The 23,750-nt window shown below is 43.7% G+C and overlaps 1 protein-coding gene and 1 long non-coding RNA gene across 8 annotated transcripts in view; one reads left to right on the top strand and one right to left on the bottom strand.

The window, feature by feature from the left end:
* The window catches only part of Frmd6 (FERM domain containing 6), a 73,570-nt gene extending 66,932 nt beyond the window's left edge, over window positions 1–6,638 (bottom strand). For 3 of the 7 annotated variants that reach the window (NM_001399292.1, NM_001399291.1, NM_001271054.2), the window contains 1 exon segment: window positions 6,533–6,638. The gene's annotated coding sequence lies outside the window, so the exon portion shown is untranslated. 7 annotated transcript variants of the gene reach the window in all.
* Window positions 6,639–6,885: 247 nt separating this feature from the next.
* On the top strand, window positions 6,886–23,426 carry LOC134479217 (uncharacterized). The gene is made up of 2 exons (XR_015623098.1): window positions 6,886–7,551; window positions 23,018–23,426. It is a non-coding gene; the product is annotated as an uncharacterized LOC134479217 (long non-coding RNA).
* Window positions 23,427–23,750: the final 324 nt, after the last annotated feature.

Below are 23,750 nucleotides of genomic sequence, written 5' to 3'. Positions count from 1 at the left end.
TGGGTCTCTCAGTGAGATCAAAATCCTGGGGTTCGGGGTTGGGGATTTTGCTCAGTGGTAGAGCGCTTGCCTAGCAAGCGCAAGGCCCTGGGTTCGGTCCCCAGCTCTGAAAAAAAGAAAAGAAAAAAAAAATCCTGGGCTTCTTGTTAAGTGCTTCCCAGGGTGGACCAAAGCACTCAATCTCAGAACTTCGACACTGTTTTTGGTGAAGATTGGATGGTTCTGAGGATATTTACTTGCTGGGGGAGAAGATGCAGAGGGAGGGAAACTGCAGAGAGAAAGGAAAAGCATAAACAGAGGAAACAACAACAAATTAAGAGGCCCTCAAATGGGCTGGAGAGATGGCTCAGGCATTAAGAGCACTGACTGTATGTAATTCCAGAGGACCAGGGTTCAATTCCCAGTACCCACATGGTAGCCCACAACTGTCTGTAACTCCTGTTTCAGGGGATCTGACACTCTCACACAAACATACATGCAGTCAAATCACCAATTTACATAAAATAAATAATTTTAAAAATATTAAAGATACCCACTCAGCATTTGCAATCCAACATCTCACTGGCCATCCTAGACAGGAGGAAGACAAGATAGATGCAGAGAGGGGAAAAGAGAAATCCCAATAGCTCAGCATGGAGGGCACACAGGCAGAGGGGGAAGGAGGAATTGAGACTTCACCTTGCTACAGATCCATTTTGACCGACAGGTTGGACCATGCGAGAGTCAGAGAGCAGTGTGGATGAATCAGAACAGGGCCATTATCCTCGAGGCACTGAGCCTCCAGGCAGACTAGAATGAGAAGGCCTGGGCTCCAGCCCTATGTTCTCCCCTGCAGGGCAAAACCTGCACTGCTCCGTGCAGCCAGGTCTGGAGAAGCTCCCATGTGGCACGGTCCTTACGGTGAGACGTGGTATGAGTCATTCCACCTCTAAAGAGTGATGGGTTAGCTGACAGGTCATCTAAGGCCCCTTTCCCTGGTTTTGACGCTTAGCTGAAGTCCAGCACAGTCTAGCTGACACGATTCAAACTGTGACCCATAAACCTTGAGCTTCATGTTAAACCTGCAGTGTGGCTGTTCCTCCTGCCCTTTTCCCAAGTGTCCGATAACAGAATGCAGAAACAGACATACAATGGGAATGAGAGAGAGAGAACCGCCAATGTTTATGTCAATTTCTATGTAGAGCATGACACCGCTGGGCTGAAGGAGGCACAGCACCCGACCCCCCAGAGGGAAAATACACAAGAAAACCTAACAACAACCTATATATTTGATTCCATTTAGATGAAATCTAAGACAGATTAAAACTAACCTATTAGGGAAGAAATCAGAATGGGGGCTGGAGAGATGGCTCAGCGGTTAAGAGCACTGACTGCTCTTCCAGAGGGCCTGAGTTCGATTCCCTGCAACCACATGGTGGCTCACAACCATCTGTAATGGGATCTGATGTCCTCTTCTGGTGTGTCTGAAGACAGCTACAGTGTACTCATGCATAAAATAAGTAAATCTTAAAAAAAATTATAAAAAAAGGAAAAGAAATCAGATCAGTATTAGATGATTCTGAGTTGTGCATTTCTCTGGACATATAAGTGATCAACAGATTCAAAAAAACAAGGACCAAAAGGACAAGCAAGGACCAAAAGGTGTGAAAGAAAGCCAGCTAGTTACGGAAAGTGTGCAGCACATGCTGTTTCCTGTGGGGAGAATATTAATTACATTTCTATTAATGTAGCCAGAGAGCCGGTTCCTGAGTTTGCTTTACTTTGGGGAAGACTTTCTCTCTCCCATGAGACCATGGCTGTATGCTAGTTTAAAACATTTTCTATAAATCACAAGATTGCTGGAAAACAACTGAGGATACCCCCAGGATAATCCACGCAGGATTTTCTGTTTCTAAATTGACACTTTTGAGCAGAATCTTGCCCTGTGAGAACATAATAAATATAATCACATGGGCAACACCCGAATCCCTAGCTTCTTACTGTTAGCTGCCTCAATGGGCATGCAGATGGGGGAAAAGAAAAGCAAGAGAAGGCTGAGCTAGAGACAAAGCTGGGGAAGCCCCAGGTAAGCACTGCCTTCTCCCTAGGACTACAATTGGTTCATCTGTGAATTTGTCTCAACACATTTTCTCTTCCTGGAGCAACAGAGCCAGCTGTCAGATCAGTTTTTTCCTTCTTCTCAGTGTTCTGTACTCTTCCTTTGATCAATTTGATACACTGCGTGATCGCTCCACTTGATGCATTCAAAGAGTGACCACATACAAACCTGCAGCAGGAGTAATTGCACCACTAAATCATGGAAAATGAGATGTGTAGAGAGCCTACTTCCACCCCAAACCTAATAATGTCAGCATTGCTGCTGCAGCACACTTTGGTCCCACAGTTTTTATCAAGTATGTATTAACAGCTTTCTAAACCGATACTGACCGATTACATGTCTGTCTAATCACTAGCACTTAGGCACAGAAGTTTCCATTCTTAACAGGAGATGTGGATGGGTAGCGGTTGAGTAACAGTGACATTCAGCCCATACACATCACTTAACAGCAAACTGGTGAACCAACATGAGGGGAGGCAAGGTTTCCAGGACAAATCAATTGCCAGCCCATTGCAGGATGTGGACAGATCCCCAGGCACATCAACTCCGATCTTGCCCTTCACCCAGCTAGAAAGATACTCTTTTAATTTCTATTTTCAAATAGAAAGTTCTTCCTACTTCAACGCTGATTTTCACTATTTATCCTTCTATGTTTACATTTTCCAAGTAGCCCAGAGCTCAATATTCTGCTACCTGGTTCTTCTCAGATTATCCCTTTAATTTGTTTCTTCTTACTTATGTAGATCAGCAAAGCCTCTTCCCCTGGACAATGCACAAACTGAAAAGCCTGCTCACCTCTCCCCTATCCATCAAAGTTTAGCCAGAGAAGCCAGGAATACCATTTTTCCTGCTTAGCTTTAGAGAAAATGGGTTTTAATTAAAATTTCACTACTCATAAGCACCTTCATAGAAATCCGGTTTCCTGCATAACCAGAACGTAGTCAAGTTACAAAATGTGTAGTTACATAAATCATACAAAAGCCAGAAGTGGTGGCTCACACCTTTAATCCTAACATTCTAGCACTAGGAGGCAGAGGCAAATGGGTCTCTGAGTTTGAGGCTAGCCTGGTCTACTCAGGACGGCCAGAGGTACATAGTAAGACCCTGTCTCAAAAAACCAAACCAAACCAACCAAAAGACAAAATCAAAACTCCCACAGTCATGCAAAGATTTCCTAAAAGCACTTGGTTGGAAATGCTCATCAGAGTTCTTTTAACTCGGGTGTTAGAGGAGTACCAATCTGTTAAACATTTATCAGCCTGGCCAGGGGTGGTGGTGCACATCTTAAACCCAAGCACAGAGGCAGGCAGAGGCAGGCAGAGTTCTTCCAGTTCAAGGCTGCTATGGTCGACGGAGTTCCAGGCCCAGGGCGGTTACATAGAGGAACCCTGCCTCTTGGAAACTATCACTCCATCTTCTCATTTAAACCGTGCTTGTATAGAGTGAGGAGGGGGCCGAGGGCTGAGGTTAGTCAAATAACAAAACACACTTGAAGCCACAAACTCTTACAGCTGAATTCTGTTGAAGACTGTAAACACCTGAAACCTTGTCTGTTCCCTTGACGCCCCAGCCCCCTTTAAAAAAGGAAAAGAAAAGCTACAATCAAACGACTAAAGCCAACCCTCTTTAAGGCTAGCTACCCTAAATAGTGTCCTCCTGCTCTTACGTAAAGAAGCGGACTCCATGTACCACTCTGAGGCACTTATTAGGGATAACAGGACAATAGCCCTCTCTGCACATGTGCAGGACGCTTTCTATTCTTGACAATATTTAAAGTAACGTTAAAGCGACTTTGGAGAAAGTCCATGAAATTCAGACTTCAATTCAGAAACAGGCCTATGGGATAATTGGTGGATGCCATCTGGGATCCAGGCAGCCTCATCAACAAAAGGGAAACTTGTTGAGATCATCCAAATCCACAATTCACATACATTTCTACATCTGGACTGAATTAATCTTTTCTTGGTGCTGGCTTTCATGTAATAAAATAATTGTTTGCAGGTTTTTTTTTTTAAAGAAAGAAAATGGGGCTTTAGAAATCAATATGTATAACATCCAAGTTGAAAACTGGAAAGAATTTTTATCAGAAAGTTAGTTGGGAGGCAGGAGTCATTTACACAAAACTCTAAAACTTGAGGGCTCAGTCCAAAACAATTCTATCTGAAACTTGCATTCCAAGCAACTGCCACAAAAGGCTACACAGCCCATTATGTCATAAGTTCTGAAAGCCAAAAGCTTTATAAGTATAGTTAAATGTGGAATGGTCCACAACAGACCCCTGAGTTCAGCCAACCCAGTTGAATGACACATTTTTAAAAACCTGTACAGCACACTGGCATTTTGTTTTAAAAGGAGGGCCTCCAGCCTGCCTGTGTGGCTTTCAGGTATTTTCCTGTAAAGCCAGGGGTATCTTAAATCTACACACTTAGACTGTGTATCTGAAACTCATATCTTACCCCTGTTAACCCCCAAAAGGAAGCTATGGAAAAGACAGAAAGACTTGCCTGTCTCAGAATCTTTTGAGCCCTGAAAGAACTGAGATTAGTGTGGCCCATCAGCGTCAGATCGCCAGTACCTACAAGCGACTCAAAGCTGGTAGGTGGGGAGCGGGAGTCGGGGGCGGTGTGGGGGGGGAAGGGGGGTGGGGGGAGTTCTTATTACAGTCAGTCCGATTTCTGGAGAAGATATCCTGCAGATGACTTGATATGGGATATCCCCTGAGGGACCCTCTCCATCTAATAATCTACCAGAGGTCTACTTTACTATGAAATATGAAGTCAGTATGTTTACAAACATATCCTCCCCTTAAAAACCTCACATTTCAATGTCAACCACCTCCAATTGTGGAGTATTCTCATTTTTAACGTAAAACTATAATTTCTCAAAACCACACCCAAGGAAAATGATTAGGTGCTAGAAGTTTTACTACAAAGGACCAGAGCAAAAGGCATCTGTTTTCCTGCTCCTTTCTGCACTCTTCCCCTCCCCCCACTCTCCATCCTGCAAGCCATTTGCAAGGTCTTGGCTGTTAAAACTTTCTACTGCAGTCTCAATACTCTAGATTCGGGATAGGAGAAAACAAACAAACAAAACCGATTTTTGTCCTTTTAACAATGACGGGCCTAAATTTATGCACAGTCCTTAAGAAAACTCAAAAGTCACAAGCCCTTTAAATGACAGATGTATTACGGAAAAATTTCCCCACAGAGTTTCTGATGCTGTGAAGTATCAACTCCCTGAAACCACAGAAAGGAAATGACTTACATTCTTGGAAAATGAAGCCACTAGCAGCTTTCTCCAAAAGCATTCTCTAATCCCCAAACTACACACTGTGGCAACAGGGGGTATTTCATGCAAAAGCTAAAAGTAGATGCTTCGAAAACCGGTAAAAAACAAAACAAAACAAAACAAAAACACATCACTTGGTCCAAAGAAAGGAGGGAATCATGTGTGGAAAATCTGGCAAGGTATACACTTTTCCTTCCACGTTCACACGTGCCGAGAACCCTTGCACAAGTTTTCCTTCCCCACTGTGGGCACTACACAGCTCCCGGGGGGCAATGCTAGCAAAACATACTGGCTGCTTATATAAATAAATAAACAAATCCCCAAAAGGTGTAAGAGGGCCACTGAGGCAGTATTTCTTCCGACACTAGCCACAAAACTGTACGGTCTGAAAATTGTGCCAGCTTTTATTTCAACTTTAAATGTGCTTGTTTTGACAGCTTTCCATCTATTCCTTGCCTTTAAGAAAGCGCTCCACCATTAGGCTAAGCCATGCCAGAACTCCAAGTGTTGTTTAAATCCTGTAGACTTCACATGGGTGGCCCCGATCTGTTCACATCCCGGCTTTCCCGGAGGGAAGGCTAGTGGTCTCCTTTACCTGGTCGTGATAAGTTCCTCCAGAAACCAAAATTCTGCAGGCCGCACCCCGGACTCGTGTGTCCCCGAGGCTCCCCTCAGGGGTTTCCCACACTAGGCATTGGCGGGGATACGGGACAGCCGCGCTGGGGTGCCTTCCGAAGCTGGCTGCCCGGCCTGCGTGCACAACAGGCAATACCGCACATCGCTCGGGTGCACGGGACTCACGGCTGGTCCCAGTTAGTCACAGACGGGGCACTACAGACAGGCGCCCCTCGAGCCAGAGTCCTGGGCGCAGAAACGCAGAGCCCGGGCCCTTAGCTCCGCGCCTCCCCCGCGGTCGCGGCTGCCTGGGGGCCCCGGCCTCCCGCCCCAGCGTGGGCGAGCTCCAACTCGCGGAGAGGCGACCTGCCCGCCCGGTGCCCGACGCCCAGAGCCCCGTGAGAAAGAAGAAAGACGCCGAGAGCCGCAAAGCCCGGAATCGCACTTTAGACCAGCAGGGGGCACAGCGGCGGCCAGGGCGCGCCGTCCCAGAAAGGGGGCCAGCAGGCCGGCGCCTGCACCCGTGCGTACCTCCAAAGTCGCCAGAGCCAGGCGTCCGACTCAGAATCGGCGTCTGCTACAGCGGCGCCGAGCCTACTCGCAGCTCCCAGCTCTCCCGCTGCCGCCAGACCCACACTGCAGCTGCCCCGCCCCCCGCCCACGCCTTCCGCTCCGCCCCCTCGAGTTCACGCCCACGGCCCGCCCGAGACACGCCCTCCCTGCCCGAGGCCCCGCCCCACCTCGAGTTGGAGGCGGAGACCAAGCAGCGGAAGAAGCAGAGAGCTGGGGTGGGGGGGGGGGGATCGCGGCTGCACGTGGAGCGCTGCTCTCCCTGTCCCGCCCCGCCCCGCCCCGGACCCAACCAAGAGACCTGCGGAGGGGTGAAGAGACCCAGGGACCGGAGAACGCGAAGGAAGTGTTCACTCCTCTAGGCATCGGATAACCGAGCCGGGCTCAACTGGGTTATATAAAGTGGACTCTGCTTTGCATGCCTTTCCTGTGGCACCGAGGCCGGGGGGAGGGCAATAGACTGTCGACTCTCCCTTCCGTCTAAAAGATTCTCTTCTCCGCTATTGCCCTCTACACACCCTAGTCCCCTGACGCTCCCTCACCGGCCTAGACGGGTTACCTGGGAATGGTTGTTTTACCTGAGCCACCGCTTGATAATTCAAAACTGGGGCGGCCTCTGCGAAGAGAGGCGGTCCCTAGTACTGGAGACTTCGTGACTCCTCTGTCCCCTCCCGTCCGGCACCCACTTCGCCCTCACAGTTTTATCCTGCATGTGGGCTGTGAGTGTCGCCCAAGCCCATCCGCCCCCGCTCAGTCTGTCTCCCCAGGTTGAAATAGCCTCTGCCTGTGGCCCTCAAAATGATGTTTACCCTTGGTGAAGGTGGCCTTCGTTGCGGTGAGCAGTGCAAAAGACAGCCTAAATGATTTCATTATTCCCAAAGACCCCAGCAGAATGGAGGTCTCATTGCTCCTTTTGGTAGACAGGTGAAGAAGTCCTTTTTGTTCTGCTCCCATCTGGATCTGCTGGGATGCCTGGCATCGTAAGTAGAGGGACCCCAACTGGCACCCACAGAGCTACAAGCTTCAGGGTGTTCTGTGAACGTTGCTGCTCCAGAGAGGAGGGCCTGAGCGTCTAGCTTTCTCATTTAGGTGCAGACACCTGAGGAAGAACACTTGATATCCATAGAAGCTAGCTTTGAGATCGCTGATTGCTGTGATTAAACACCATGACCAAAAGCAAAGTGTTTATTTCAGTATACAACTTGCAGGCCACCCTGCATCGCTGAGGGAAATCAGGACAAGAACTCAGTGCAGGAACCTGGCATCCAAATTGACGGAAAGGCATGGAGAAATGTTGCTTACTGGCCAGGCTCAGCGTGCTTCTTTAAGTATGCAGGACCACCAAGCCAGGGATGGTAACTCCTCCCTTTCCTGTGAGCAGCGCCATCTGACGTCAATCATCATTTAGAAAATTAACCGAAGGCCAGTGTGGTTGGGGGCATTTTCTCAGTGGAGGTGCCCTCTTCCCAAATAATCTAGCCTTTTGTCAATCAAATTGATATAAAAACTAGCCCACCATTCTGGTGGGCCATGGTGGTACAGACCTTTAATCCCAGCACTTGGGAGGCAGAGTCTGGCAAGTGGATCTTTGAGTTTGAGGCCAGCCTGGTGTACAGAGTGCGTTCCAGGACAACCTGGGTTACACAGAGAAACCCTGTCTTGGGAAAAAACAGAACATTGGATATTAATTGGTAATTAATTGATGTCTAATGAGATAAATGGCATACAAATAAACATATGACTGTTTTGGAAAAGAGCTCCTAAATCTGATTTATTTTCAGGTTACATATATCAAAATCTAGCTGAGAAAAAAAACCCCAGCATATTGTTAGACTGTGAAACATAATTGCAATTATAAAATAATTAGGCAACACAAAGAGCAAAGTATTTTAAAGAGCTTAAAAAAAAGTGTGTTTAAGATCTGACTTACTGTCCAAGGCTAGATTGTGATAAAATTTACTATGTGAGTTGTTTTTCTGAATTGTAATGGTCACATTAACAGTTTGAAGTCCAGGGTTGGGGATTTGGCTCAGTGGTAGAGCGCTTGCCTAGGAAGCACAAGGTCCTGGGTTCCGTACCCAGCCCCGAAAAAAAGAAAAGAAAAGAAAAAAAAAAAAAAACAGTTTGAAGTCCACAATAGTCACTCTTACATGATAAAGGTTTGTAAACCATTTTGAACTATCCGAGTTGGTTTTATAAACCCCTGCAACACAAAATGCCACTTGGAAGCAGCAAACAGTCCACTAAAGGTAGAGAGGGGACTGAGAAAGGATGTGTTCCTTACCACAGGATGTTCCTAATGTGCTCCTCACTAGGAGGAATGCAGTTCTGTGTGTAGTCTGGTTTTACCCTTTGATGCTGGGATCTAGTTTATTTTCACTGGTGCAATGAGATGTTTCTCTGAAGTAGACCACTTCACCAAGTGATGCATTCTGCATATCTTAAATTATTACTTTTTCTGAAGCATTTAAATATCAGCATGATACATTTTTAGTATTGTTTTTCTTTGGATCTAATCCATGGGTGTGTTAAGTACTCCCAACAATGGAGCATAGGGTTAGCCCCGGGATTCAAAGATTAAAAATACTCCCGAATTTTATAGCAGATTGGGAGAATGGACATACTGTTACAGAGCTGCAGGCTCCACAGGGCTGAGGTAGGGCTGCTCTGGAGGAACAGTGTACAGGCTGGGAACCTCCAGGAAGAACGCTAGACACCCCTGGGAACAGGAGTTTGTCTGGAACCAGTTCTTCTCAAACCTGTCAGCATGTTGGGATCATCTGGAGACTTTAAAAACTAGCAATGACTATGTACTATGTTTGGACTACATAACCTTGGCTTTGGAACATTTCTAATACTCCCCCCCCCCCCCAATGTGGAGAAGTACTTGGGGTCAGGGGTTAAAAGTGTTTTCAGGTAGGGATACAGAGTAAGAGGGTATCCAGAAGCATGCCTTTCTTTTAAAGTAGGAAAACCATACAGCTTACTCCTGAGAGTCAAGAATTGTATGGGTTTTGTCTGTCTGTCTCTGTCTGTCTGTCTGTCTGTCTGTCTGTCTATCTGTCTGTAAGAAGATCTTGCTATGTATTCCTGACTAACTTCAGCTTGTGATAACTCTCATCCTTTCTCTGATTCCTGAGTGCTCCCAGAGAGCAGCTGAGGAATCAAGAGCTGAAACACTACCCTGTGTCTTTTGAGATCCATAGGTAGACACAAAAGTCAAACACTAGTGAGTTCATGCTGTAGGAAATGCATCCCCACTTCTACTCTGTTTTCTGTTGTGAGCCCTGGACTGTCCTCCCCCATCTTGTGTGCAGTGGGAAGTCTCACTCTAAGATAGCATCTGATCTGCACAAGGAAATCCCTCAAGTGCACTTGAGTTAGCAGTAGTGTTCCTTCTGCCAGCCCTCCCACTGCCATGAGACTTGCAACTCCTAGAGCTCAGAGCCATCCTCCAAACTGGGTCACACCCTTGCAGGAAAGGAAGACTGGGCAGGGCCCTCCTGGTCTTATCTGTGGAGCCTTCCTTCTTACTCTGTAGTATTTGAACATTCTAGTTTTCCAGGGCTGAGATTGTGATGTTTGTGGTAAAACCAGCCATCCAGACTGTGTCCTCTATCCTGTGCATGCTGCATGAAACCAACCACACACACTGTGTCTCCAACATCCTCATACATGCTGTATTAAACCAACCACACACACTGTGTCTCCAACATCCTCATACAAGCTGTATAAAACCATATAGACTGTGTCTTATATCTTGTGCATGCTTTATTAAACCAAACTTTGTTTTGTTTTGTTTTGTTTTGTTTTTTGACATCTTGCTATATATTCTTGACTGGCCTTAACTTCTAGTAATTCTTTTTCTTTCTCTGACTCCTGAATGCTGGGAGGCACGTGTTATCACAGCTGCCTCAGGCTTTATGCATTTTGATGAAAGGGATACATGTACCTAGAAAGCCAAAAGAACAAAATATTATAAATAAGTTTTTTTTTTAAAAATTAAAATTAGGGGTTGGGGATTTAGCTCAGTGGTAGAGCACTTGCCTGGCAAGTGCAAGGCCCTGGTTTCTCGGTCCCCAGCTCCGAAAAAAAATTAAAATTGAATTTGTTTAGAATTAAATTGATAAAAATTGACTACATGAGCATTTTCCAAACCACGTTTGCTATAGTAAGTATTCCTGTGCACATACTTTCCAGATACTAGGATTATATGTGAACAGTTAAGATCAGCTCTGTGTATTGAAGACCAGCTTTGTTTTTGTCTATTATACACTCCAAGTTTTGGAGGGATTCATAGTATATTTTAATGCTGAACTGTAAGTTCTGATCTAAAAGAGAAGTCAGTAATTTGACCTACTGGCTTTTAAAGAAGACATTTCCAAAATTAAAATTTATTTTTCACACTGACTGGAGATCTTAGAAATTAAGCTTACATTATTATAATTGAATGTTAATTATTGAAATTCATTTTTATGGCAAACTAAAATATACTCCAAATGAAATCATTTCAGACCTGTTCCAAGATTTAAATGTCTGTGTAGCTGATAAAATACAAATTTCACCACACAGACAATAAGTATGGTGCCTCTGCACCAGCTCTCCTGCCCTAACGTGTTAACCCTCTTACAGATCTCAGCGGGCTATCACTGTCTTCTGCAAAATAAAATCCCTGAAGGAGATTTTAGTGATCGAGTTGGAAACATGGATTTCAGGTATCCATATGATTATTCTACCAGGAGCATCTACTCAAATTATTAACAGAGATGGTCCCAACTCATGTGATTTGGGAACCTTTTTATGTCAGGTTGTAAAGGTGACCTGTCTGTGTTCAGTAAAACCCACACACCATTTAGATTTGGAACTTTGATCTTCCTTTGAGCTCATGATAATGATATACTTTTTGTCATACCAGAGTCCAGTAAGCTGCAGCACACACACACACACACACACACACACACACACACACACACACACAGTAGTCACCTAATCATAGGGTAAACAATATACTCTGGTAGTATGTACCAGTCAAAGATTAATTAAAAAGAGCAAACTAGTTCAAAAGATTTACCAGTATCCAGCAGCACAAAACTGAAAAAGAATCTCAGTAGATTCTCATTTGCTCATCAAGTCTGTTTTGAGGCACAGAGTAGGCCTTGAACTGAGGTATCTTCCTGCCTCAGTCTCTCAAGAGCTGGGATTATAGGCATGAAACACTGTGCTTGGTTTTACTCATTAATATTTGAGAAAATATTTAAAAATAGGATACCTTAATCATTGAAGGACAAAGTTTGGTTTTATACAGCATGTACAAAAATATAGGGCACAGTCTGTATGGTTGATTTTATACAGCATGTATAAAAATATAGGGCACTGTATGGTTGATTTTATACAGCATGTACAAGAATATAGGAGACAGTGTGTCCAAGACCCAGAATGCATAACAGATGAAAAACCAAAGTTCTTCAATATGTAGGGCTGAACTTAACTGTTCACATATAATTCTGGAAATTCTGGAAAGTACGTGTTCTTTGTAATTTGGAAAATGCTCATATAGTTAATTTTTTTCACAGTTTAATTCTAAACAAATTCAATCTTAAAAATATTTTTAAAAACTTATTTGTTTTATTTTGTTCTTTTGGCTTTCTAGGTACATGTATCCCTTTCATCAAAATGCATAAAGCCCGAGGCAGCTGTGATAACACGTGCCTCCCAGCATTCAGGAGTCAGAGAAAGAAAAAGAATTACTACAAGTTGAGGCCAGTCAGGAATACATAGCAAGATGTCAAAAAAAGAAAAAACAAAGTTTGGTTTAATACAGCATGTATGAGAATGTTGGAGACACAGTGTGTGTGGTTGGTTTCATGCAGCATGTATGAGGATGTTGGAGACACAGTGTGTGTGGTTGGTTTCATGCAGCATGCACAGGATGGAGGATACAGTCTGGATGGTTGGTTTTACCACAAACATCACAATCTCAGCCCTGGAAAACTAGAATGTTCAAATACTACAGAGTAAGAAGGAAGGCTCCACAGATAAGACCAGGAGGGCCCTGCCCAGTCTTCCTTTCCTGCAAGGGTGTGACCCAGTTTGGAGGATGGCTCTGAGCTCTAGGAGTTGCAAGTCTTATGGCAGTGGGAGGGCTGGCAGAAGGGACACTACTGCTAATTCAAGTGCACTTGAGGGATTCCTTGTGCAGATCAGATGCTATCTTAGAGTGAGACTTCCCACTGCACACAAGATGGGGGAGGATGGTTCAGGGCTCACAACAGAAAACAGAGTAGAAGTGGGGATGCATTTCCTACAGCATGAACTCACTAGTGTTTGACTTTTGTGTCTACATATGGATCTCAAAAGACCCAGAATAGTGTTTCGGCTCTTGATTCCTCAGTTGCTCTCTGAGAAGCTGAAAAGAAAAGAAAAAACAAAACAAAACAAAAAACCCCATAATGATGTGTGACACTTCTACCTGGAGTTAAATTAGAGAGAGCTGGAAGGAAGCCTGAGTCCGGCCAGTCCACTCCCCAGCCTTACTGGTGCTTCGTGCATGTCCTATCTTCCTCTACTACCTGACCAAGGAATCCTAGGAGGAGTCACTTGGAGACACATGACAACAGATAGGTATCTTGGCCGCTGAGGTTTTACTCACTCTTTTTTGTTGTCTTATCACTTTGTCCCTGCAACAGCTGATTTGAGAACAGTAGGAAAGGGGAACAGTGATCTTTCTGAACTTGTGTTGCCTGCTTGGCGAATTCAGGTTTTCTAGAGGACACCAGCTACTGTGCTGTTTGTTGAGAGGCCTTGACAAAGGCCACTCCCCCTCCCCTCCTGTCTTAACTTGGTCACCTTGAGTAGGTTGTAAGCATAATAAACCTGCTATTAAACTTGGCTATCAGTGCTTAAAAAAGATTGATTTGTAAGTACAAATGAGATATTGGAGCTCAGGGAGTAAATTCACTGAAGTCAAAAGACCATTGGTGTGGCCTCAAGAAACAACTTGGTTATAAAACAAGGCCCTGCTGGATAAGAGAAATAATTTGTGTCATCTTCATTAAACCCCTTAATTTCTTGATCTGTAAGTTAGAAAAAAACATCAATACTCTCACTCTCACTCAGTTTGGGTGAGAAGTTAAATGCCAGAGAAAATTTTCTACATGCCAAGTAATGCTTACACTTTTCCTTTTTAAGTGATAGCCTATCAAATCACCCTGAAGTGATTGCTTATACACCAGTTCTTAGGGGAAGAACGATGGTAATTACATCTCAGATCTTGAATTAGATATCATGGACTGGGAAATTATTCTCAAACACCTCAGATCAAGGTTTTGCCTTTTGATAGGTACAGAGACAGGAGCATACTGGGCAGTATCAGTTTTAACTAGCTGCCTTTGAAGGTAAGATTAGGGCATGCATTTGTGAGACATACATGTTTTAAAAGCAGCAATGTGTTTGTGATTTGTGCATAATTAGTCCGAACATCCCATGTGGCTTCTTTCTTTTTCTTTTCTGTGGTATCAGTCATCTCATGGGCGGCCTGATCACCCTACCTCCTTATCCCAAGTGCTGGGGTCACAGTGTCCTCCATGCTAGTTCCCCTGTGGCTTCTTGAGCTAGAGAAACAGAAGGCAATTCTTCTCTTCTGCCACTGGTCCCTAATGCTTAATAGTTTTGTCCTCGTCCTAAAGGATAATGGACACATCTTATATAGTCTATGATTATTTCATATAATACAAATTTATAAAAATTAATATAAGGTATCCCTGGTCTTTTTCATATCACTTTACCCCTGGAAATTATTGATGGATGTGTTTGTCTCTTGGGATTTAAGCTTTGTATGAGCATGCAGTTTATCTCTAACCGCTGTGGCCCTGGTCCCTAGAACTTGCCTGTTATATATTTACTGAATTAATGAATCTCATAAATTATGTGGAGGGAGGAAGGATGTGTATGCACCATGCACTTGTGCTTGTGTGTTGAGGGTGCAGTGGAGAGCAGGGAGGCATCTCAACATGAGAATGTGGAAGGAAAAACATTTTTTGAAATGCTCCTTGGGCATGTATCCCAGAGGTTGGTGGGGAAAAGCGCATCCCTTAACAGGAATTTTGATTCACATGAATAAGAGGCCTTACGTCAGCCAGCTCACTTAATGTTTAGATTTTCAAGTATCCATAAGGGAGAATGATTAAAATCCTGTATCAGTCGATGCTCCTTATTGTAGGGTTTGCGTTTCTAGCCACGTCCTGCCTTGCCCTCTCTCCCTAGACCAGGCAGCTCCCAAGCTCCTCCCAGGGCTCTTAGTTTAGTTCCTGGTTTTGTGGCTTCATTTCTTTTCAATTTAATCCCTAGGGTAGTTCTGGCCTCTTGGCCTTCTAATCCAGCTTTCCTAACAACCTCAAGATGAAGGTCAACTCAACCATTGCTTTCCCTGCTTTTTTGCTTTAAAGTCACTGAGGAAGCCTTAGAAAATCAAATAAGTGAGTTGAGTAGTCAGTCACGTCACCAAGGCAACAGGTCCATCAGTGTTCCCTCAGATGCTTAGTCAATCTCATATTTTTCCCTGTTTGGCTTACTTTCCTATCACAGAGACTATTTAGATGTTTCTAGACAGCATTTGCTCCCTCTCCCCTCCTCCTCTTTCTCTTCTTTCCCCTCCCCTTCCCTGCCTCCTTCCCACTGCATCTCTCTCACCCATCTCCCCTCTCCCTTCCTTTCCACCTTCCCTGTTAATCAGTCTGGTGTTCATCGTAGTTGAAGTCACAGCTCTCTTCAGATCTCTCCTCCTGCCATTCTCCATTGTCAAGCCAGCCTTCCTCCTTGCTCATCAGTCATAGAAGGGGTTTACAGTGTGACCTTGCCGAATCCTCAGAGTAGTTCTTTGATGAAATCACCATCATTATCTTCATTGACAGATGCCCAGAGTTTTACAGAAAACCCATAGGAAACCTGAGCTAGCATTCTCTGTCCCTCTGGTCTGCTGCCTCCAGTGCAGAGCTGGTCAGGCATTTCCTCAGGAGCAGTCATTCTCTCCACCCCCAGACTTCTCTGTATCCTTCTCTATCATATACTGTTGACACACTAGCAGACATTTAATTACTAAGTAGTGTTATGTCTGGTATTAAGGACTCAAGTAAACCAAAGCCCAGCATACAAAAAGGACCCAATGTCACTCAACCTAGAACTTTTCATTTGTGCTCTTTGTTGTAAACAGCCAGTATGTCCCATGTCCCAGATCCTCCTTAGTCTGCAAAGTCACTGCAACTAACCTGCCAAAGCATGGCCCACATGCGTGATAGGTGGATGAGGTAACCAAGGACTGGAAGTGTCATCTTCCCTCTGCCCTCCTTTTAATAAAAGTTGCATACCACAGTGCTCAAACCCCTGTAGCTCCTGCTCTCCTCCTTTCAGACCCAAGAATATTCTGAAAACCAACCTTTGGCCACTATGGAGGGCTTTGTTGTCTTAAAGGCGTTTCAACACTTGAAATGTGGGAGATATTTGTGACACAAAGAAATCTTCAAGTTCATGGTTTGCTACTTCTGGTGGTTCTTTGTCCTCAGAGAACATTTGGCCTCGTCTAGAGAGGAGCTTTGAGCCATTGGAAGGGAGAGGAGATGGACTGTGGTTAGGCAAGCAGGTAGAGGTTGGGGACATGGCTACACAGCCTATAGTACATAGGACCATGCCTACAGTGAAGACTTTCCACTGTTGGTTGAGAATCAGTGATCTAAAAGGTAAATGCAAGTAGGATAGTTGGCCTATGTTTTGGGGTGGGTGGGATCTATCTGGGGATCCTGACTGAGCTTGCAGGAAGCTTGGAACCAAGCCACTGAGGGTAAAGCTCATGTTTTTGCAACCTACAAAGTGATTTGACAGGAATATATTTAACAGATCAAACAGTATGTATGTTAAACAAGTAGCCATCACTAAGTACATAAAATTAAGCTTTGTTTTTATTGACTTCTACGGATTGAATGCAGGACCTTCCTTATAGCAGGCAAACATACTACCACTGAGCTATATCCCCAGTCCTTTAAAATTAAATCTTGAAATGATCATCAAGAGCTATCAAAAGTTGATTATATAAATTATACTGATCACATTCATATTGACAGATACCCTTCCTTATCTCTAGATTTCCATCATAAATCATACCTAGCATTTCTGATAAAGAATATAAATGTTATATACCTAAGTATGTTGATAACCTCGTGATCACCAACCTGAGAACAGTTATAAAAAGTAAAACAAATTATCTTGTGAAAATATTGTCTCATTCCAACCTAGATTTATTAGCTGTTTTCTTTTTGACAATGGTTTCCAAATCTGGCATTGGGTCTGAACCGTGTAAGAACCAGTGACAAGGCTGAGAATCTTGATTTAAAACAACAGCGACCAACACCAAAGTGATTCTGCCAGCCATTCATGACAACATGGGTAGTCAGCTTGTTGAGGCTGATGCCAAAGCAAGTTTTAAATGAAGTCAAGATTTTGAAGTGTTCAGTTTGAAGCTTTAAAATGCCACAGGCACTGCACAGCCTTACCACCCCCTTTCAATGAATAAAAACCTGTAGGGGATGGGGAATGTGTTAAGATGTGATTAGTAATGTTTTTATCTCAATAAGGGCATCGACGTCATTTGAGGAAGGGTTGTCTATTTTTAATTTCCTGTGATGTGAATAGAATAATCAAAATTGATTATTAATTTGGGCAGTAAGAAGCTGTTCAACTAAAGATAATGAAACGGAGACTACCAGTGTCGTGGTGAATAGCATAATTGCATTTGGTCCCTAGAGACTGCCACATCAATCTAATCATGTATAAATGAATCAGAGCCTTAGTTAACATTTCCATAAATGTGCTGGAGCGGAGAGAATATAGACTGGATGGGATATATGCACATCCCACTTCTGCTTCCCACCTCGGAGTTTGCTCTTTTGACACGGGCGGTTGAACATATATATATATATATATATATATATATATATATATATATATATATATATTTCACACATAGGTACCTATGTAAATGAGTCCGTTTCATCCCTGTCGTGCTGCCCATTCCGGACTTTGGAAAGAGACAATTCATAGACAGAAACAAGGTACTTGGCTAGAAAGTAGTTTCTTGAGTAAATGACAAGGGTAGGTGTTTCCAGGATTGTGATGCACTTATAAGGGACAGGTGATTGTTTATGACCAGTCACCGTGTCTTAAATACTGTGCCAAGTTTAAGTTCTCTGTCTTGTGTGATCATAACAGCAATACTAGGGGAGAGGTGCCATCTTATGTTTTGCTCTACAAATACAGAAGCGAGACATTAAAATTACCCAAAATCGAATAACTCATTAATAATTGAATTTCTGAGTTATTTAAAAAGAGAACAGTCCTGTCTGTACAAATGGAAACACCTAGTTTTTTCATTGAAAAAAAAAAAAATGGGCGACACTGTCTGTCATTTACCTTCTCCTCAGAGTGTGAGGATTTCAGGCAGCAAGTTGTGTATCTGAATTCAGGGGTAATTACCCAAGGTGTGTGCCCACTCGCTGATTTAAACCCACGTATGTATATGGAACAGGAAGGGCTGGGGACAAACTCCCGACCCATTTCCAGTGGGTGGACCTGTTTAGTGATAATTACAAGGAATCACTGGAGGTCATTTGGTTGGTAAGCAGCAGTCAATAAGCACAGCTTGGCAACACTGCCTCCTCCTCCTCCAGAGCTCAGGCATGTCTGGGTCTTGAAGGGATTAAAAGAAGGACCAGACTACAGCGCTCAAGTGGATGTCACACCCCTCTGTTTGGAATGCAGCCTTTGTACTTTCAAACATCCAGTTACTTCATGTGAACCACACACAGCACAAGGGAGTTTGAGCAGTCAAGTTACAGGAGGAAAACTGTCAGTCTCTAGGGTGAGTGCCCTGAGTTGTAAAATCCCGAAAGTGACAGAGCCTCTGATGTCAGCTGTGTCTCCCAGAGAAGTGGCCCAGCAAGGAGAGTCTTCAGCAGGAATTCACACAATGCGGAACCACCCTCCTCTGGAGGCTCTCGGGGCGGGTGGATACAAGATGTGAGGATAGATACTGGATACTCGCTTCCCCTAGCCTTGGTTGCTAGGCTATCCTGGCCCTTCCAATCATTAACCCTGGAATGAACTGGGCAAATCTGCTTTTAACAGACCTTCCTGCAGCTCTTGGCAGCCTGGAGAATTCATAGATAAATATCCCCAAATTTCAAGAAAAGACAACTATTAAAATCCTCTGGGAGATGCAGTGCGCGTGGGGTGGTGGTGGTGGTGGCGGCAGCAATGGTGGTAAGTTAGGTTGGAATGGATGTGAGAAAACTTAGTTGGATGTACGGTTGGATATACAGCTTCCATTCATGAATATGAGAAGAGAACATGTGAATATAGTCTTTAGTTTGCTAATTCCTGCTTCAAAATGAAATCCCTTTAGCTTTGTGACTGGTCCTGCTGATTGACAGGGGCCAAGCTTTTCCTTGCTGCGTGTCTGTTTCCGTTTATTTCTCTGGGATACTCTGCCTTGGAAGTCTGTGGTGGCAGAGTTGTAAATTTGTCCTGCCCTCTGCTGTGGCCCGCCGTATGCTTTAACTCAGACTCTATTTCTGGGCACTGCTATCACTCTGGCTACTCGTCAAAAATGTTCCTATTTATAGCAGAACTGCGTTCCTAAAATAAAGGAATGACATATGACATATTTGACATCACTTACATATTAAGCAGGAACACATTAATTAATTAGTCAAGACAGGTTTTAAAGGATGTTGTTGTAATAGCTTTTACTTAAAATGTTTATTCTTGACCTAAGTCGGAAGCATATTCATACAAAAAGAATTTCTGGCCAATTATTTCAGTGGAAAAGCAAAATTTATATTTTAAAATATGAACTGTAACTACTACTCCGGTATTTATGAGTGTGGGAAAAATGGTTCCAAATGACTCTGGGCTTTTCTTCCCTACAGTTGCCTCTGTCTTACTGTTCTTTCTCAGCCCTCTGGGGAATGAGCTCTGGACTGCTTCCTTCTCAGAGTGCACTGGGAACAGAATTCCAATACACACATGAAATAAGCATGTGGCCTTGTCACACTGAGAGACTTCTCAGACATCAAGTCCCACATTTTGGGCCTCAAACTGGACTTCCCCATACTAAGAAACATTGTCCACTTTTAAGTGACAGGTCGGGCTCTTGTAGTTTGCTGAAACAGATGCTGGCTGACAGAAGGGCCTTCTGAGCCATCCTCAACACCAACCAGCATCTCGTGTGGTAACTTCCTGGTTGGAAATATAAGGGGCCACAGCACAAAGCCAGACAGAAAAACAGGTAGCTAGGTAAGCAGAAGAGTTGACCTGAGCCAAAAGGTCAGTTCATGGCAGAGCACACTGGCTCTCTAGACAGGGATGGACAGAGTGAGTGTCAGTTACCTACCACTGCCCTCCACGAGTTCTACAAACGGGAAACAAATGGACAACACGAAAGCTTGCTCAACCTAAAAGGAATGGGTTTGTGTTTGGTGGCTTTTTGGCTTTTTTTTGTTTGTTTGTTTGTTTGTTTGTTTGTTTGTTTAAGACAGGGTATCAAGAAGCCCATGCCGCTTCAAACTCTGCGTCTTGGTAGCCGGGGAGGATGCTGAACTCTTAATGCTCTGGCATCTACCTAGAAAGTGTTGGGATTACAGGTGTGTCCCACCACACTCAGCCCAAAGTAACAAAACTTACGATGGTTTAGCCAGAAAATGCTGTTCTTCTAGGTAAAGAGACTATGAAATCGGTTCGTTGTGGCTGCTTTATCAAGTGATCGCCACTGTGTATCAGGCATTAAAGTATGTTTCATTTAGTTCTTTCCCCTCCTGACAAACTGGAGAAGCAGAGTACTTTGTAATTTAATAATCACTGTTTTAAAAGGTGAAGTTTCCTATGGCATAAAGAAGTCCCTACCTGAAACTAAATCCAGGTTCAAACCTGGTCAATGGAAAAGATTATATTCCCAAAACCTAAAATCTGCTGCCTCACATCTAAGAAAATGAGAGCATTTGAATTTTCCCTAAATATCCTCAAGAGAAAAGAAAAGAAAACAAAAGAAAACAAAACAAAGCCTCGTGCAACCAGAAACATTGATTGACAACTAGGGATTTTGTTTGCCTGTAGCTAGGTTCCCATTATTTGTGATGGACAGGACACAACCAGATTCCCTGCCCAGTACTGGCAAAGAAGCTAAGCTTAACACTAAACACAGGTTAGTCCTTGCTTAACGAGGGACAGTGGGAAACCATTTTCAGACCTGAAAGGAACTTGCAGATAGTCTAAGCTAACATGTTCATTTTGTACAGGAGAAGCAGGCTGGTGACTTTACTGATCAATCACAACCAATGTGCCAGGGCCTGCATCTGGTTTTCCTGACTGCGTTCTTTCAGCTATACTAAGTTACAAGTTACATCCAGATTCACGAGAGAGAGGGTTTTCTACTTTTTTTTCTCTAGGTTTTTTTGTTTTGTTTTAATTTGCTAAAAGCTAATAAATTAATCTTTTAAAATTTCCTTTGTCTTTAAGGGAAAGAAATAAAAGGGTAAATGAAATGTGTTTGGATTTCTCAAGAGCATTTGAATTTCATGAGTTTTGAATTCCCTACAAAAGGGGCCAAGCCCAGCAATTTAATTTTCTTAGGCTAAGAGCTTTGATTAAAGCCTTCACCTTGACAAATAATTAGTTTTGGGAATAGGGGAATGGAGATAATTCAGAGATATGATAAACATCCATTCATTTATTCAAAGAGATACTCATTGCATGCCAAATATGGTTGAGACACCATGCTAGGTACAGGTCAGGCAAACATCATTACAGCAGAGTCCCTTCCCCTGAGGGGAGACTTTTCCCTGTTTCCCCTTTTAGCGAAAGGGCTGTGTATTTATTTATTCTGGCTTCACTTAAGTCAGGCTGCTGTCTCCCAAGCATAGTAAGAAGACTATGTGAAGTATACCATACGTGACAAGATACAAACATTTTAAAGAGAGAGTTCTGTGTCATTTTATTGTAGGAAGATGTACTTGTACATCCAGTGTTGTTATATATTCAGTTAAATGTAGAAAACCCAAGCAGCCCACAGACCTATATTGAATAATACTAAGCTTATACAGCATAGGCTGCAGTGCTAATCTTGCAACCTACTTTGCACTGGCCATACAAGCTGTCGTGCTTTCATTTGTGGGGTGTGTGTGTGTGTAACAGTGGGGGCTGCACCCAGGGCCCCATGCAATGTAGTCTCTAAGTCTTCTCTGACATTTCATATGTATGATGATACAGATTCTTTTTTTTTTTTTTTTGTTCTTTTTTTTTCGGAGCTGGGGACCGAACCCAGGGCCTTGCGCTTCCTAGGCAAGCGCTCTACCACTGAGCTAAATCCCCAACCCCGATGATACAGATTCTTAAGAATACAAAGGATTGAACTCAAAGCGCAGACTGCATGTGCTGAATTTCTCCATCCAACCAACATGCATTTAAAGATAGATCATAGGCTGATGTCATTATGCAGGTGAAGGCAGGTACAAGGTAGAACGAGGCCTGTCAGTGGACGAGAAGGAAGGATGGGGAGAGGGGAAAAAGTTTTAGAGAGGAGGAGACGGGAGAGAGAGGAGGAAGAGCAGTCGAGAGAACATGGAGGCGGATGTTAAGCTTTCTCTCTGTACATTTACAGGTTGTTATGACTATTCTTAAGGGACGGGTGTATATAGGATTTTATATGTCTAGATGAACAAATTATATCTTATCTAGGTGGGTGGTTTATATCCTCATCAATTAATTGGTTGTAAGTTAATTGTGTGGACGTATTGTACATTGAGCTTTTAACACATAAATCTGGTTGCTGGGTTGCAGTCTGTTGAGTTATATCTTTACTAGATTGTTGGGAGTGTGAGCAGAGTCCATGACAGGAAGCCTCGCTAGGCTATAGAATGCTTGGGGCATGGTGTGGGGCCATGCTAACACAGTCCACAGAATGCGATGTGTGTATCAGGCATGGTAAAAACCTGCCAAGGGGACAGTGTGTGAAAGAAGTAACAGAGAAAAAGCTAGATTACGCGAATCTGCGAGGAGTGGGAACTCTCGGCAACCAGGTCGAGCGCCTTTTTTCATTATACTGCAACAATATATAAAAATAAAACAAGGGTGGAGGGAGAGAAGGCATGTCAAATGCTGCTTCTGAAGGTCCTTCTGTGTGTGCAATACATAACCACTTTACTGTTAGTTCCAAACAGAACAGTTCCCTCTCAGGACCTTGGCTTTTAGGTACAGATGTGAAAATTGATTCGAGTTATTATCCGTACCATGTGATTTAACATGCTTTACTTGTAAAAACACAGCATTGCTTTTTATTATAATTCTATGGTTACCTTCTAATTAAGGCAAATAATTATTCACTTTCTCATTTTTTTATATTCAAAGATGCGCAGCTGTGTTTGTATTACAAACAGCAGACACATCGGAAGTAATCATCGGTAACAAGCTGTGCTCAAGTTACTTGTCTAGCGAAGATGGCTGATCTGCAAGCTGGCATCTGCAGCCTGCCTCACTCTGCACATCTGGGTAATAGATGGGCTTCTTGTTGCACCGTGGCTAGCTCACACTGTGACATCATTGCTCTGGAGGCTCTTGATGTGGGCCCGGACTGTGATGGCCAGATAAGGTATAAAACCTGAAGAGGCTGGAGGCAAGCGGTGCCTCAGCTTCCCCAACCAGAACAGCACGAAGTGTCGGAAGACAGAATGAGAGCAGCAGACTCCCTCGCAGCCCAAGCACCAGTTAATCTTACTTCTTAGATTTGGAGCTAAATAAATCAGTGCTTATACACTTATCGTGCGCTCTGGAAAGATGGTTTGATGCTGGTCAAGAATGTGTTGTTTGTTACTCAAAAAGAATTTCCTCAGCATCCCTCAAACTCAAAATGGAGTTGGGGCTGTTCATCCCATAAGGACCCTCTCTTGGAACACAGTTTGGGAGCAGACTGATCTGTGCCACATCACTACCTTTACTAATTTCACAGTAACAATCGTTTTGGCAGACAACCTGAAGTTTCTCTCCAGTCCTTCCCCTCGCTCTCAGGTCCTAGGGTGAGCTAGCAGCTTTTTCCGACGATTGCCATGAAAAGTTAAGTTCTATTAAATATACAAGATGGGCC

Source organism: Rattus norvegicus, chromosome 6, assembly GCF_021556685.1.
Source record: "Rattus norvegicus strain SHRSP/BbbUtx chromosome 6, alternate assembly SHRSP_T2T, whole genome shotgun sequence".
Lineage (NCBI taxonomy): Eukaryota > Metazoa > Chordata > Mammalia > Rodentia > Muridae > Rattus > Rattus norvegicus.
This window is presented reverse-complemented; position numbering and strand designations above follow the sequence as displayed.